Source organism: Polypterus senegalus, chromosome 4 (genome assembly GCF_016835505.1).
Source record: "Polypterus senegalus isolate Bchr_013 chromosome 4, ASM1683550v1, whole genome shotgun sequence".
NCBI classification, from domain to species: domain Eukaryota; kingdom Metazoa; phylum Chordata; class Cladistia; order Polypteriformes; family Polypteridae; genus Polypterus; species Polypterus senegalus.
In genome coordinates, this window is record NC_053157.1 from 39,443,447 (window position 1) to 39,459,174 (window position 15,728).

The 15,728-nt window shown below is 36.1% G+C and overlaps 1 protein-coding gene across 2 annotated transcripts in view; it reads left to right on the top strand.

Annotated features, from left to right (window-relative positions):
- The window catches only part of LOC120527272 (potassium/sodium hyperpolarization-activated cyclic nucleotide-gated channel 1), a 346,712-nt gene that overhangs the window by 226,832 nt on the left and 104,152 nt on the right, over window positions 1-15,728 (top strand). The gene's annotated exons all lie outside the window — the stretch shown is intronic.

Consider the following 15,728-nt stretch of genomic DNA (forward strand, 5'->3'; position numbering starts at 1 on the left):
AAAAAAAAAAACTATTTCTGGAGTATATTTTAAGTATTTAATTTTAGTGCTTAATGCCATTCATTTAGAATGTGGCAAAATTTCTGTTATGTTAGAATTAAAAAGAAACATAGATGCACAAGACATGCTGTAAAGCTCCTATATCTTCATTTAGTTGGAACAATAATGATCATGTGATCAGATACGGTATATGGTCCTTTTAACCACTGCGTGAAAGCGGCTGTGGAATTAATTATAATGAGTGAAGTTAAAAATGTAACTAAATATGCAGGCTCTGGAGCGTAACCTGTTGATGCCTGTCCTGTAAAGTGAGAGGAAAAAAATAGTAAAGTTCCTTGTTCAATTAAAAATAAAAAGAAAGTCAACATATACAAAAAATAATTAAACATGAAGAACCACAATTTATTTTTCACCCTTGAAAAAAACATTTTTTACTCCTTTTACACATGTTTGCTGACAAAGAGTTTTGCTAATTTGTAAGGAGAGTTTATTTTTTTTTTTGTTTTCCCTTTGAGAAGCTGAAAATCAGTGGCCATTTTTCATTTGTGCCTTTTCAATTTGACACTAGTGGGTTTGCTGCTAACAATGGAAATAACATAAGACCATGTGCTCAAACTAGACTTCATTTCATTATACTGTATGTGCATTGACACCCTGACAATAGACATTTAGAGAAATAGCTTGTGGAAAAAGACAGAGACCTATTGCAAGCATGTTATCTGCACAGGCAGAGCACCCCAACCTAGAATTAAACTTGGGAATCAAATGCTCTGAGGCAGTACTATGTGACATTTTGTTGTGGCCTGCTGTGATGTTAATTAATCCTGCTGTTGTGTTTCTATACTGAAACACATATGGAATTATATTTTTTATTCTGTAGCTTTCATTAAGCAGTATGGCCACACACTCTTTAGTGATAAAATGCTTCAGTGGCAAGTGAAAGTGGGACTGAATCTTTGTGCAATAATCCTTTTTTGTGGGGTGTGCATACTCTCTTCCTGTATGTGTTGGTATACACACATGTATAAGATGTGCTTACTCAAAATAAATTTGAATGAATATGTGCATGAGTGAGCGAGTGACTGTGATCATGACATTTGCCGGAGCTGTGCTGCATTACAGAGCTTCTGTACTGGAGATACTGGGTTGACTTAACCACTATCAAATTTAAGTTTATAGATGACAATAAACTAGATGAACTGGTAAATGCCCTGCAAAGACATTATATATTGTCCTTGGCAGAATTCAGAAGAAAATTAAAGGTTTTGCAGTAATCAAACACTTCACAAGAACCCCTTAGGAGAAAGTTAAGAAATGAGTTAGACTTTTTCCTGTCCACAACCAGGAATTGTACAGAAGTGATTAAGAATACTAATAGGGTGTTGAGTTACATAGCATATTGTTGGTGGTTCTTTGTAACTGGTTAACACATGTATGTGGAGTATAATTTGCAGTCATGTGTCACTAAAGTGCGAAACGACACCATGAATGAAAGTCCAGGAAAGAGCTAACCAGCCCATGGAGACCAAATTATGAGGAAAAACTAAGTAGGTTAGATCTATTCAGTTCAAGGTTTGTCAGTTTGATATGTTTTAAATTAAAAAGGGAGTTCACAGGGTAGATATCAGTCCTTGCTTTAAAATGATTTATCAGGAGGTTATTCTACCCTCACTAATTCCCCAATCACTACACTAAAGTAGATACTCAGAGGTTATCCCAGTTTCAGGTTGTTATGGTATGTAGCAGCAAACTGCCTGGCAGTGAAGAGCTGCAAAACTGGTAAGGCCATTTCAAAGTAGGTCAGAGTTCGGACATGAAATTGTCATAGGGACTCCACCTATTCGTCATGAATATTTGTAGACCCGTCAGTGCATTGATGGGTTTGCACTTGAGACATAAATATATTTGACAGGGTTGGGAGGAATGTTGTTCGGATGGGACAGACAAACAGAAGAGGAGAGAATGACACAGATAATATGTTATCAGTTCAGAAATATCTTTATTAATTTATATGTCACATACAGGTAAAGGAGTTTACATCTAACAGTTTTCCTATAAATGTACTAGTGAGTGTCACGGAAGCACCAGTAACAGTAATGCTTTGGTCAATGCCACGGTCTAATCAACTGGAAATGGCAGTTGTGGTAAATGTATTGAAGCTGCAATGACTGCCATTTTAATACAGCACCAGACATGCCAGACAGATCCCGCTGACTGCTGTGCATGTGTTTTCTCCTTACTTAGATTTTATTCTTAACACAGTTCCAGCATGTTAACAATATGGTGCTTAGTCTTGTATTTTGTTTATTTTGTATCTTGCAAGCCACATGCTCTAGCTGGAAGCAGATGTAATTGCTTTACACTTTGTGAGACAGATCATCAGTTAATTATTGGATCAAGCATTTTTTGACTTCTCTAAATTATTCCTAGTTTTTCTTTTCTAAATAGACTTGAGTAGAAGAAAAGCCTGGTTGAAGATGACTGTTCAGGCTGCAATAATGGTGACGTTGGCAGTCTGAAAATTTAATAATCTGTTATTACGGTAATGCAGTAATAATGGGTAAAAGCGTTAAATGCTAGTAACCACATAAAAATAATGGCTAAAAATTCTGATTAGTAACAACCTCTTGTAATATACATAGAACAAAAAAAAACAGAGATTCAAACCCAGAATGAAAAGCACATACACTCTCTGACAGCTTTTAGTATTTCCTCACGACATGCAAGACGTAGCATTATCTGAAAAAAATCATGAGACTACAGTGACTTCATTATGTATGCAGGTGCACAATCACAACCTCCTTAAAATTGAAACAAAGAAACATAAACTAGCAAATACTAACAAAATAGATGAGGTACAATCAATAATTTGTACGACTGTCTGCCATGTGGCTCTACAGTGCTTGCCAGCCATTGGTGAATGCATGTGACTTATAATGTTATAGCAGCTCTGCCTGAAGTGCCAAGCATTGATTTTAAAGGAAGATGTGGAAGAGCGTTGGCTGCATGGAAGTTCATTTTTGACTAACACACCCCCATTGAACTTTGCTGGCTTTTTATAAATTGGTCACTGAAATACTACACATGTTGTAGCAGGTGCACAGTGTCCAAGCGCTTAACCACAGTGTTGTGTTCGCATTGACACACTGAGATTTTCCTAGAGAATTGCATGGCAACTGGTATGAGAAATGCTGAGTTGCACAACTATGCTGGCAACAGACTGAATTATTTTCACACACAATCTGTTGTAACTTGGAATTTAGCTTCGGTCCAAATCAGTACTGCACAACTACATTGGTGTTCATCAGGCAGAGACCTTCTTCTATCTCTGAACTGCCAGTGCCAGGCAAACACAACACAGAAGGCAAGTGCATACTCAACATTCATTCATTCATTAGTAAAAAGTGAACATTATATGAATCAACTACCTTTTGATTGTAAATACTTTTGTATTGACACCCAAAGGCATCATGTTAAAAAGATATATTTGTTGTTTCAAATATCAGAATAACATGAGCAAATCAAATTCCATTGATATGGAGTGAAGGTGTAGGTAGATATAAGAGTGTAGCTGTCTGTATAGTCTGAGTATAGTTGTCTAAAAGATTGGTGAATTATAGAAAAGCCATTATTTAATTGGACTCCTGGGCTCAGTTTCACAGTTCTGTCCCTTTTGTATGATTTTCAGTCTTACTCAAAATATATTTTCTATGAGGTTCTTTGCAATCTGCAAATGAGTTTGTATGTGCATACAAGGTCCAGGTTGCCTGCAGTTGGCATTTCATCATTGAACCTGAGACATTGATAGCTGTACACCGAGAATTGACTGGTCATTGAGGAAATATAACAGGGGAAAAAGCAGGTGCAAATGTGCAAAAATGCTATTTATTCAGTGAAAGTAGAAATAGTGCAGTGCAGTGCAAAATCTTCCAATAATTACATCAATAAATAATTCTCCATACAATCAGCACACTTCTGAAGGTTAAAAATCCATGAAATAAATTAAAAATCAAAAGAAAGATGCCTCAATAAATAGGTTACAATCCAAGGTTAATACTAAGTCAGAATCTATCCCTTAAAGTCACTGATGAGCCTCTGTGCCTCCTTCTAAAACCAACCTCTCCTCACCCTTTTCAGTCTCCTCAGTAACAGCAGACGTTCTCTGACAAGTACAGTTAACCCTTTATCTGGCTTGTGTCCCTGCTGTCGTTTTTCGGCATCTTTACCACGCCAGCCCTGCTCCATTTTCTTGCTGGCACTGAGGAATGGTGGCTTGGAGCAGTCGGTTGGTCCTGCTGCTCTGAATCCTAAGCCCAAGTGACCCTACCCCAGAGTGCCACTGATCTGCTGGGGACTTTATTCCTGACTACCTGCTACCTCTCCACAGAAGCACCAGCTCAGTCACAATCCTGACTCTCTTCTGTTCCTTATCCAGGCCTTTCTTTCAACCTCTATACTCTCTTCCTTTCTTCATTACTTTCTCCTTCTCATTTTTTCTTCTGTCTCACCCTCAGGCTCTCCATAAACCCTGTGTGTGTGATGTTCTACTTATGACCCACTGAGTACCAATGCAGAACAGCTGAGCTAATCAAACTATCAACTCACCCCCATACGGAACACCCTGCCACCACTGAACTAATAATAATAATTCATTTTATTTATATAGCACCTTTCCCATGCTCAAGGCGTGCACCTGCAAAGCATGAGATGCACGGTTTAAAAGAAAAACTGCATGCTGCCATGGACCCCTAATATGCATCATCACACTGCACTAGGATAAAATGGTGTCCCATCCATTCCTATTCAGTGCTCATTACCTCTAAACAGTAAGCAATTTAGAAACAGGCAGAACAATCTTTTACTACTTTAAGTCACAACTGGATTACATACAGCAAACTTTTATTAAGAAGACAGTTGCTGTGATGGCTGAATTTGACAGCTGATGTGGAAAGATGGACCTGGCAGGGGCTATAATTGCTATAGTACTGGAAAGAATTCAGACCATATCTTGCCCATGCTATTCTTAACTGTGCCAGTGACAGCAGGCTACCATCAAGTATAGGATCGATGCCTTAGTACTGTGAATTGAGCCCTTAAAGTGTTATGCCTCACAATAGGAAAGGCAAACAAATAGAATGGAAGTGAATAAGGGAGGAAGCATTAAACAAGCCAGAAGTCATAACTAACAATTAAGCCTATCTTTCATCTGGTCAATAATTGTAAGCCAAGAATCAAAAGAGAAACCAAAGCTAAAAGTCATGAACCAGGAAATCTAAGTAGAACTACCATATATATATACAGTATATATATGCATAAAGTGTTTCTGTTATCCGCAAACTTGAATGTTGATGCATCTATCACATCGATCTTTACAGAAGTGCTGTGATGACAATATAATTGTACAACCTCCAGGGGCCTCATGTATAAACGGTGCGTACGCACAGAAACGTTGCGTAAGAACTTTTCCACGTTCAAATCGCGACGTATAAAACCTACACTTGGCGGAAATCCACGCACTTTTCCACGGTACCTCATACCTTGTCGTACGCAAGTTCTCCGCTCGGTTTTGTAGACTGGCGGCACCCAGCGTCAAAGCAGTGCTACTGTTCCTGTGTGGTTACACCTTATTTTCCTGACGCAGCTTTATAAATACACCGAAACTAACCGCATATTGTTTATTAGTGTAATGCATCTGATTGTAATTAACTTGTAACAATATAATGGTAGAGGGAATAGCCATAGTATTCCAAATACCATAACTGCTTTAGCGTTGTTACTCTCACTTCTTCTTCTTCTTCTTTCAGCTCCTCTTGTTAGGAGTTGCCACAGCGGATCATCTTTTTCAATATTTCTCTCACTGCACCACTCAGGGTATTTATATCACTGTATCTGAGTGTGAATCACAGCAGCAGCTGATCGGAAAGGGAATTATCGGTATACAGCTTCAAGGACACGCTGTTTCAGCCACTGCAAAATGTTTTAAAGCCTTTCCTGTACGGACCTCGCGGTTCAGAAACAGAAACAATATCATTTATAAGGTGAAATTCAGCAAAATATGTTTATTAAATTATACAAATAAAACTTTAACTTCATTTAAATAATCTATATTCTTTACTGGGAGTGTCGTTAAGGATAGAATAATTAAACATGTACTACGAAGATATTTCAATGTTCTTTAAACGTTTTGAAGAATCGGCGCTAAGCTTACAGATGGCTTAACGTTATTACAGAGCTGATTGTATGGCGATCAGGTTACTTGGGGAAAGAAAAGCACTGACTGCAGTGATGGCTACGCCAATATATATTGAATATAAAACAGAAAGAGAAAATAACAACACAGCTAAAAACACAGCGACAAATTTCGGCAAAAGTTAAATACTGCTGCAATATACTGCTGCAATAAATTATTTCATCGAAGTGAAACACATGTTTAATAACGTGCTTTAACTCCTATCATCATGAAAATGATATCACGTATACATCTCCGTATTTTAGTTATTCAGAGAACTGTAATATTACGAATGTAATGGATTCTGTGTCCAGTTGGAGGAAGAGAGCCGGTTTAAAAATCAAGTAGCGATTCACACACACAGAGCACATAGAAGATCAAATACAAAACAAAGCATTTAACGTGCTACTTTAATTATGTGTGATTTGAGAAACTGGTTGATTAAACGATTTTAAGATGAAGTTTATGATGTTCTACTTTAATGACAAAATAAACTACATGATTAAAGTGGAAATGTCGAGATTGAAGTTGACATTTCGTGCTTTTTCCTCACTGTGTGCCTTTTTTCTCTGTACCCTAATAAGCTTTCATATGACACTCAGACAGTGGGCTTACAACTCGGCTTTTCACGACGACTTTGATATGTGACTTATTTTTTTGGAAGTTGGAGTACGCACAGATTCCTGCATCTGGATTTTTCTGTGCGTAAACACATTTCGGCTTTTGTGCTTACGCCATGTTATAGTGCTAGTTCTATGCACGGCGTTATACATGAGGCCCCAGGACTGCATTTTGCAGCAACCATTGTCACATCACAAAAAGCCCATAATGAAACTTCACAATTGAAACAGGAGCTAAAAACATTCATATAACCAATTTTAACCACTTCAAATCATAACACAGAGATAGTTACTTCTGGGTCAATGATGCAAGTCCCGGAATTCCCTACAAGACTTTATTTTTTAGCAGGGAGACTTATTTTCGAATACAGGTGGCCAGTCAATTGCATAGCAATTTAAAGAAGGATTTTTTGCAGAATAACCCTAGAAGTTCCCTAACTGTTTCTCGAAAGTGAAAACAGTAGATGGGCTTTCCACCAGTCTCAAAGATCTCTTTTTCCATATGATAGTTGATCTATGAATTGGGGGTAGAATTGACAAGGATTCACTTGGAGGGAGGAAGAGAGGCTTGCAAGGGAGAAATACAGGAGGAGTGAGCAGGCCACCCACTGCACGCTGTAGACATTTACTTAATTACAGTCAAGGGCCAGTAAGCATTATTATTACTTAAACATTGTATCCTTCAGTTAATTATATTTTTGTTATAATAAATACCTTTCTTTTATATATATTCTGACTTTTTGGGTTTAATTTAGGTTCAGGCACTGCTTGAGAGTTCCCCTTCAGGCCACATGTTAATTACTTTAGTAGCTATAGTGCAACTATGTATTGCCACAATATAGTTCTGGGTGACACAAACAGCCATATTAGTTGATGTTATTGTTCTTCTCTGATTGCTTAAACAATGAATATCATAATTAATATCAGACTCTATATTAATCATGGGTGTTTATAATATGATTACAGAGATTGGGATATCAGATATGGATGCAATTTAAAAGCATATTTTTTTAACTTTAAATTTAATAATGTTGCCCTTTCCTAAAAATCTTGCTTAATTTGATTGTATTTTTCTGTGTTTATTTTTGTTCAACTCTCAAATCTAAGTTAACCTATGAATTAACATGCAAAAAAATTATTTTTTTAACCTAATATGCTTCTAGCTTTTTTGCTATTATTTAAATATTTCTAAACCATACATAAACAGCAATTTACAATTAAAATAACCTGATATGAATTCAATTAGCCTGGCTATTCCATTAATACATTGTAATAATTCTTCTTATAAGAATTGGTTATTTTAACAATTGTAAAAGAGTGATTTTAACATATACACACATATTCACACACATACACAGAAAGCATGGTTGAAAGAACACATTTATGTGAATTAAAATCATGTAATGAAATTCAGGTTTTCTGCTTTACTTAGAAGAGCAAGACACTTGCTGGAGGGTGAGCATAAGAACAGAGAAACAACTGAAGCAAAGAATTCATTTTAAAAGCAGTAATTGTAAGGGGAGTCAATAATTGCAATTAAAACCTGCAGACAGTGTTGCCCTCCAGGATTGAGACTGAATACTTATCAAAATCCATATCAATGTAATTAAACTATAATGTTATTAAAATGGAAGATATAGTTTAATATTTTGCTTTAACAGATATTGCACCTAGGTGGTTTTATAGTTCAGTTTTGTTACATTAATCTGTCTAGAAGGGAAAACACAGATAAGCATACCTTTACCTTACAATACACCTTTTGGTTTATGAGGAATTAAACAAAAACATGTTATCTTTCTCAGTTTGGTTTTATCTGTATTGCATGCTATGAGTAAGGACTACAAGCCACTTACTTGGTAGTGTCAGTCAGCCTAATTACTAACGCAACATGTATCTTTGGACTATGGGACAGTTCAAAGTCTTCACAAGTTTGAACTGGATTATTGTGGTTGGAGAATAGGCAGATGAAAATACTGATAGATAAATGGTACCTGAATGACCAAATTACATCAAATGAAGATACTTACTGTGTTTAGATTATTTTATTATTAGAACTATTTAAAGTCTGGTGCATCTGAATAAAAATGTAATTGTTTAACTTAGATTCTGTTAACTGCACCAGTTTTGATTGCACTAAGTCAACGAGGGTTTATTCCACCTTTCTGGTGATAAGCTGGATACTAAAGTAGCAATTCTCATAAATTCAGCAGGAGAAGAAAGGAAGAAATGGTTAAAAGAGGTAATAAGGGAGTTGAACAACACTGAGCCAAAATTCGGCTTAGAACCTGAAAGCATAAGACAAACAAACAGAGACAATTCAGTCTATCAAAATTGTTTAGCTTAGCTAAATTGCCAAGTTTTCCTAAATAGGTTTATAGGGTTGTTATTCCCAAGCAGACAAGGAAGAGTGAAATTCCTACTCGTGCTAATTAACAAGTGACATTTGGCCAATTTCTGGTGCCATGATGAGTAAGTATAATACACACATACTGGTGGAGATTGAGAAGGTTCCTGCTTCAACTACACAACTTGTTATTTTGTGCTAAATTTCTATTGACCAATTTTTTGATTGGCTCTGGATTCTGTCTTGAATTCTCTTGCAGCATAATTTATATTAGTGCTTTTTAGTGCATAACCTAAGCCAAAGCATTGTGCTGGATCAGCATTGAAAATTTTGTAGACCATAAATAGTTGCCACCATACTGTAATGTGTGCTTCTGGGCTCAAAGCAAAATGTTTATTCCCCATAGTTATTCAGATGTGAAAATGTTATTACAACAAGAATGCACTTTATTCCACTTTTGTGCACAGCTAGTGTCATTTTGTAGTATTCCACAGATTTCTTGATGTGATTTAATCCGGCACTTTATAAAATCTCATCAAAATGTAACTGAATTTATATTTAACAGTGTTTGCATATAATGTGAAAAGTACCTACTCTAAGAACCATGTCTGATTGTTTGTCTGTCTGTTTGTCCACATGAAACAACTTGTGTCTCAGTGAACCTATTTTGTTGAAATTTGACACATTTATTATTTAAGGAAATATTTACATTTTTTCAGAATATTTACATTTTTGTTGAAATGTCATATCATTTTTGAAATTTTAAAATATGTCGTTTAAAACATTTCTATTAGTAAATTTGTCTATCTTAAAACTGAAAACGATTATGTGAAACTCATGATTAATATGAATTAGTTTATTGATTTAAATTTACCTTGACAGCAGTAACTTCCACTTGCATATATTTTTCATTTATTTGTTTGACAGCTGCTCCTGATGTTAAATAGTAAAACAACTGCAGCCATGCACACTGGGTCATGTGTAGGTTGTGTTTGATGACTTACTGTTACCATATAAGGAAGTTATACTAATAATGGCATCCTTTATTCAATACAGTAGCAATGATATTATCATCACTATACATAGTGTACCAGAATGCAGGGGTAGGTCTCATTTTATGCTAACAGTGTGGCTTCCACCCCATTCTGCACTTGTCTCTGGTGCTGCACAGCTTCTTGCATAACCCTCCAACACAGCTTCATATTTCTTCTGTTTCTTGACATTATAGCAGGTAAGCAAAATGATGTTCATATCCATAAAAATACTGTTTAAAAAGCAAGCTACTTAGCTTATGTAGAAATGTATAAAATAACACGTAATGCTACAGTAACTAAATGTATACTCAGTATTTTCATTATACTTAAAGCAACCTCACAGCTACATTATCTAAAGTTTATAATGATTCAGTATTTCTCTTATACTGTAATTTATCAGCAAAGCTCCACAATGATCAACTATATATTATGTTCAGAGCTAACAAATGTAGATTGAGACTTCAGCACAGATTTTAAATCTCCATCTGATACTTTTTTTTGAAAAATGTTATGTTTAAAGAAATTTGAACTACAATATTAGCCAAAATCCCACCATATCCAACAATAACTAACAATAAAACATGGATCTTTTCATCACTTGAGTTGGAATCTGCTGGCTATGAAAGCAATAATGTAATATAGTATTAAAAATATATTGTGTGTACACTGTAATTTCATTCTGTTATTATTGTTAGTACTGAAAATGACCCACTGTTAAAAAAATATGTAATAAACAAAACTGTGATAACAAACTCTTTGATGGAATGACCAGAAAATTTGAAAATGTTTCAACTTTCAAACCAGCCAACTAAGTCTATGAACACACCTGAATATTATACCATGTATACATTTTCTTACTTGTTACAAAATAGCAGAACAATACATTACCCTATTTAATTGCTTCTGTGCATTGCTTGAGAAGATAAGAATGATGCATTAAGGTAATCCCTAATTGATTTTCCAAGGTTGCTTTCTATAGGCCATTATACACCATTTTGAATTTGCATGTAACTCAATTCACTTCTCTATACTTTGCCCAGCTCCAAATATGCTGCAGTTATTGTTTTTCCTGAAAATCAGAAAACTTCATGTTTATTAAATACACTGAGTTCAGAAAATATTCAGACCCCATTTTTTTCGTATTTTGCCATGTTTCTGCATTACACTAAAATTAAAAAAAAAATTCCCCACATCAAGCAACAGTCAGTACCCCAGAATGACAAAGCAAAAATAAATTTTGGGAATTTTTGCAAATTTATTAACAGTAAAAAAATGGAAGTATCACATTGATGCAAGTATTCAGACCTTTTACTCAGTACTACATTGAAGCTCCTTTAACACAATTACAGCTTGGAGTCTTCTTGGGTATGATGCAACAACATTTCTGATGAATTTCTGTTAACTAAAATCTCATGTTGTTATTTACTTATTCTTAAAAGGCTGGATTTTAATCTTTATGCTCAATAGTACCAGCACTGAATTTTAACTATGGTGCCTTATACAATGGAGCCTCGGGTCACGACCATAATTCGTTCCAAAACTCTGGTCGTAACCCGATTTGGTCGTGACCCAAAGTAATTTCCCCCATAGGATTGTATGTAAATACATCTAATCCATTCCAGACCGTACAAACTGTATGTAAATATATTTTCTTTAAAGATTTTTAAGCACAAAAATAGTTAATTATACCATAGAATGTACAGTGTGATAGTAAGCTAAATGTAAAAAGATTGAATAACACTGAGACAAACACCCAGGCTCCCTGCTCAGCAGCTTGCTCACTCTTAGCTGCACACGAGCCTGCACTCGCTTGCTCTCTTTCTTTCTCTCTTGTGCGCTTGCTCGCTCTCTCTCTCTCTCTTGCGCTCTTTCTCTCTCTCTCCTGCACCGACTTTTTCCTCCTGCTTCCTGCCTTCTCCTGCAACCTCCCGTTCTTTCCTGTTCTCTTCTTTTTCCCTGTAGCCAAGTTGCACTTCTATTTATGAAAAGGCGTGGTAGTCGTGGCAATCAACAGCTCCTGGGAACAATTATGGATGCGGACCACTTCTCACCTGTGTACGCCCACATCACGAAATCCTTAGGAACCGCTTTGGCCACCCACCCCATGCCCCCTCACTAAGCCGCGAGTGCGGTGATTATTTATTAAAACTGGCCTTTTGACGGGAGCTGTGGACCCACTATACCACAGGAGGAAGCTGGGATGAGAGGATGTTTCAGTTTTGAGGGAGAACAACGTACAGTACAGGGAGAGACTGAACATGTGTAGAAATCATCGGCGCGTACAAACTGGAAGGGAAACTGGCTTGTTCGTCAACCGAGTGTGTAGTCATGAATAGATGCAAAAGTATTTTGGTCGTAACCCGATTTGTACGTGTTCAGAGGCATTCGTGAACTGAGGTTCCACTGTATACTGTTAAGATCTCTTTCTTTTAGTTAATCAAAAGTCCAGTGTCTTTCTTGTACAGTTGGAGACTTTATCATAGCTCTCTTTATCTTCTGGAGAGGTCATTGCCTTTCTATTATTAGTTTATGAGGGTGCAGTTGGCACCTAAGGCACTTGATGTGCAGATTGATGATCAAGCCTTCCAGGAATATATTTTTGAGCAACAACTGTCTATTCCATGTTTTCATGCTATAGTTTCATTTATACTGACTCCCTTTAGCAATGATGCAACTATGGAGGGTTTATCACATCCATATAAATTAAGAGGTTTATATCTCTGGATGTGCTTTCTGTGTTTAACTTTGCATGTTGTGTAGAGGTGCAGGGGTTGGGTTTATCTATTGTTTGAAGATAGAGTTTGTTACTTTTACTGAGGATGTTTATGGCAGGTGCAAGTTTGGTATGACTTAGGATTTTTTACAGGCCTGTCTTGGGTTGAATCAGGCTTGATAGGTCTTGTGATTGTGTGTGTTATATAAGCCTGTTGCTGTATTGGTTCCATAATATGGTACTGTACGTACTTTTAATACTTATGCTTCAGTCTCTGTTTCTTCTGCCTTTGCCACTAATGTTACAATTGTATTTTGGAAGGGGTACAAATTCAAGAAAGCAGCTATTCTTGGTAACATGTGGTGCAAGTGCTTTAAAGTGGCCCCGCTACAGGTAACCAAACTATTGGCTGACAACATAGGCTTTTGTAATAGATGATAATTTGTTACAGCCTCTCATTTGCATAAAGACTCAAGACTAGTGATCTTATTTCATTACATTTTACAAGCTCAGGTATTAAGTGTGAGTTCAGGTATGGTTGGGGAATTCTGTTATGTCACAAAAGGAAATTGTTTTCTGTTCTATGTATACTCCCACACCCTATTAGTCTTCCTTTCTCCTTTCGAATCAAATTCTACTTTCAAAAGATTGTAAAGTCATCATCTAGATGCAAATGCCTTTACAAACCCATTATTCAACAGACTCCTAACACCAATCCAAACAGCACATTCCCCTATTCAGTTTGCTGTTGATGCACATTTGCCTCTGATCTAAACTTGATTGACGCTCTCCACCTACTTAATCTATTTGTCAATTCTTTCTTATTTTTTCCACACAAAATCATTTGTATTTCAGGATTTTATTTGGCCAGTCATTGTCTGCACTTCTATTGAACTCAAGTCTGAAACATGCTTAATTCTCAGATCATAAACCTGCTGTCCAATATGGCACACTTATACACATCTTTAATAATACACCCCTTTACATTTGTGGCTGCCCCATTTCTTTTCCGCATTTGATAATTTTATTGGTTTACAGGCTCATTATTGTCATGTGTGCAGAGTATAGTAATATTTTTATTTGTAAATGCTAATCAACATGTAGCACATTGCCATTCTCCAATGTCATGATTAGTGAGTATAACAACTTTACCTTGGAACGTCTGTCTTCCTTAACCTGAAAATTTCAATACATGTTACATATTTATATTCTTTAGAACATTTAGGGTGTGCTGTAATAATCACTTGATGCAAGTTACATGAATGTCTATGTAATTTCCTCATGGGCACCTTCTATGTGGACATTGACATTTTGAAGAGTATGTCTTCATCCAAGCATTTCTTAAATAATGTCAATGTATCTCAAAATAGCATCATGTGTTAAACAGACACTATTTTTTTTTCAGCTGTTATACCTACCTATTGTAACTGAGCTACTGACTCCATATTTTTTGAGACGGTACTTCTTTGTGAGACATTCACACTGAGCTACAGATATTCCAGTCTCTTGTATCCAATCTTGCTGTTCCTTCCTCTTTTATACCTTCAAGTCATATCTGTTTTTAGGACTTGCAAGACCCCTATCCTATGTGCTTCTTTCAGATCCTTTGTGCATTTTTTTCTAATTAATCATCCTATTATTCAAATGTGGTTTTTGCTCTGTATGCTGGTTTGTGTAATAAATCTTACCGTACAATGAATTGTACAATGCAAATCTATCTGACAACGTTTTCTCCATGTCCTTTCCTGGAAATCTTTTTTTCAAGAATACTGGTTTCTTATCTAAGGGCAATAATCTTCAAAATATTCAATTCAAGATACTCCAACTACCATGACCTTATGCCTTCTTTTTTGCCAAGTGAAAACGCCTAGATCTTTTTAACATATACTCTGATAGGCTCTCCAGGATTTTTGACTTTGGTCCTTTCTCACTAATGTTCTGTCTTCTATTTTATTCACCACTTCTTCTTCTACCATAGCTGTACCCATTTTATATATATTTATTTTTCACCACTATTCCTCCCTTTTCTCTAGGTCTTCCATGTACTAGACTTCTCTTCATTCTGAATTTCATTAGAGGCTGTTTTGTCTGTACGAGATTACCATTGCCTCTTGTTTGATATCCGCTCTCCCTCTTTCCTTTAGTTTTTGAAAATTTACCTTTATTATCTTGTTCTTTTTGAACTTTCAGTGGTGTGGATTAACAGGTCATCTGGCTTTACAATTGCAATATGGAATATTATGTTACACCTAGACCAGAGCTGCTCATAGAGTCCTGTGAGCATCATCACTGACCTTCCTTCAAATTTTTGAACCCCTCCTGCTGACTGGGCTGCACTTCCCTTCTTAGCTTAACCAGACAGTTGTCAGCCTACTTATGTCATTTCATTTCCCCAACAGTGCTGAGTTGAGGGTGGGTGCTAGTTTATTTTATATTCAGTGTTCTTATTGTTTGCCTATAAGTCATGTTTTCAGTGTTTTGAAATTGTAAGCTACCTTTGTTTTTTGGTTTTATTATGTGTTAAGTCAATCTTTTCATGATGCACTGTTCCTATAGTATTTTTTCTTATTTTATTTTCATATCTTATATTTCAAAAGTATGATCAATCCAACTGTAATTGGGAAAGGTTTAAAGAAACTCCATTATTCTATTGATGCAAATCTAAAGACATGTCTTTGAAATCCAAAAAGATGTTCTTTGCTATACGATTTGCTCAATCACCTACAGCCTGTAGCTAGTAAGCATAATTATATGGAGAGGGGTGGCTGTTGGGGTTACAGTATTGAAA